A 2,580-nucleotide genomic window follows, 5' to 3' on the forward strand; every position below is an offset into this window, starting at 1 on the left:
CCTTTGATATTGCTGCACCTCTTATGTGTCCATAGCTTGCACCGGGTACATCTTATAGAGTTACTACCTACTCCTTTACTGCATACTGAGCAGGGCCATCTACCTGAAGGGGTTTGTGTTTTATCTACCTTCCTACTTATTAGGATTTTGTTTTTTGCTAGGTTGACTCTAAGGCCCTTCGATTCTAGTCCTTGCTTCCACACCTGAAACTTCTCCTCTAGTTCTGATAGTGACTCCGCAATTAGTGCAAGGTCATCAGCATAGAGGAGCTCCCAGGGGCAACCTGTCTTGAATTCCTCTGTGATCGCCTGGAGGACTATGATAAATCATTTATGAAAAACAAATTTGTTAGTTTTTGAAAACTGATAGTCATTCTCTCAATTTTTTTTTTCGAATACATGCGTCTGACCATACTGTGTTAATTAATTAATTTGATTAAAGTTGAAAGATGCCATACCAATAATTGTCAAGCTTGAAACTAAAACTCGATTGACTGGACAGAGACTGTGAAAACAGTTCCTGAAAATTCTGATATTATAATGGAACATGGTTGATTACCAGAATTAGACTGTTAATATAAGCAGTATTAGAATAGATCCTCAGAAAATTTTGAATTTTAAATTTTTGGTTTTGTTTGACTTTGGAAAAAATTCTTGTCAGATGAATTATGTTCAAAGCTGACTAGAAGATCATAACATGAAACCCTTATAATGTTGGTTGTGATTTAGAGGTCATGGTTCAATGGTTGATGCACAATAAACATTTGCAAAATCAAAGAATCTGATTGTAGATTTAATTTGAAAATTTTGTTAAAAATTTCACCAAGTGTAAAATTTCAAAATGAACATAAATATATTTTAAATTGTACTTAATAAACTGTTTGAAAGTGTAGAATCTAGATTGGGTGCACATTCACCAATATGAAGTAGAGTTCAATTTAGGAACAAGGGATGCAACATTTCACCACATTTGAAGTACCACAATGGGATCTAGGAAGTTCAGCCTTTCTCACTGTCATGGAACTCCACCAACTGATTTAGGACCAATTGTTACTAAAATTGGAAAATAAATCTATTACACTTATTCAAAGGTCAACCAAGTATTGATGCTGTCCATAGTATGGATGGCCACCTCACTAACCCCTTTTTTTACGTTTCCCACATATGCACTGACATGAGTGAGTTATTCCATATTTTGGAGCCAAGTACACAATAAATGAATAGATGTAGTGAGAGTCAAAAAGATGGGTTGGAAGAGAGAGAGAGAGAGAGAGAGAGAGAGAGAGAGAGCAGGAAAATGGGAGAGACTGAAGAAAGAGAAGACGAGAAATATGGATAAAGATCAAAGAGAACCATGGAATATGGAGATCTAGTGTTATGGAACATGGAGATCCAGTAATGTTAAGATGGTATAGTGTTGTGTTTCTTAAGTGCTGAATTGATTTGTGTGATGTAAAACTCTCTCTGGTCTTGTAAAAGTGATGGCAGGAAACTTGGTGCAAGTAAATATTTGTTAAAGTGTTTATATTTTGTAAAGATTTCAGATCTGTTATTTAAGAATAAATCAGATATTCTTGTATTCTAGAGTATTTGTGTCATTTAAGTTGTGCAGGTTTGATCTTTCTAACATTTTCTTCTTTGTTAAGTTCTTTACCACTGTTTCTTTAAGCTCTACATGGCACTTGAAAATTTAATAACATTTCGTTTTTGGCTTCTTGTTTTTGTTTTTTTCCGTTATGCCTCAGCATAGCAGTGTCATCATCATCATTTAACGTCCGCTTTTTATGCTGGCATGGGTTGGACGATTTGACCGAGGACTGGTGAAACCAGAAGGCTGCACCAGACTCCAATCTGATTTGGCAAGGTTTCTACAGCTGGATGCCCTTCCTAACACCAACCACTCCGAGAGTGTAGTGGGTGCGTTTTATATGCTACTGGCACGAGGGCCAGTCGGGCAGTACTGGCATCGGCCACAACAGTGATTTCTCTTGACTCAGCAGGTCTTCACAAGTGCAGTTTATTGCCCAATGATTGAAGGGAACTCTTAAATGGGATGGTTATGTAACACTGGCATAGGCCAAGGTTACAGTCTCACTTGGCTTGCCGGATCTTCTCAAGCACAGCATATCTGTGTTGTTATATCAATCATTGAATTTACCTTCTATCGTATCTGTATATATAATTGATTTGGTATCAGGAACATAAGTAATTTTCTTACATATTTTGTATTCTAATTGATATTGAGAGCTTTTTTGTTCACACCATCATCAACACTATATATATGTGTGTGTGTGTGTGTAGATACACATAGATATATATATACGTACATATGTACCTACCTATGCGTGTACCATGCACACACATGCACACGCACACACACACAAACACACACACACATACAAATATACATACATACATACACACATACATACATTTATTTATTGCATTCACATATGTATGGATAGCGAGACAGACAAACAGAATAGATAGATAGATAGACAGACAGACAGACAGACAGACAGACAGAAAGAAAGAAAGAAAGACAGACAGACAGACAGACAGACAGACAGACAGACAGATA

The sequence above is a fragment of the Octopus bimaculoides genome, chromosome 16 (genome assembly GCF_001194135.2).
Source record: "Octopus bimaculoides isolate UCB-OBI-ISO-001 chromosome 16, ASM119413v2, whole genome shotgun sequence".
Lineage (NCBI taxonomy): Eukaryota > Metazoa > Mollusca > Cephalopoda > Octopoda > Octopodidae > Octopus > Octopus bimaculoides.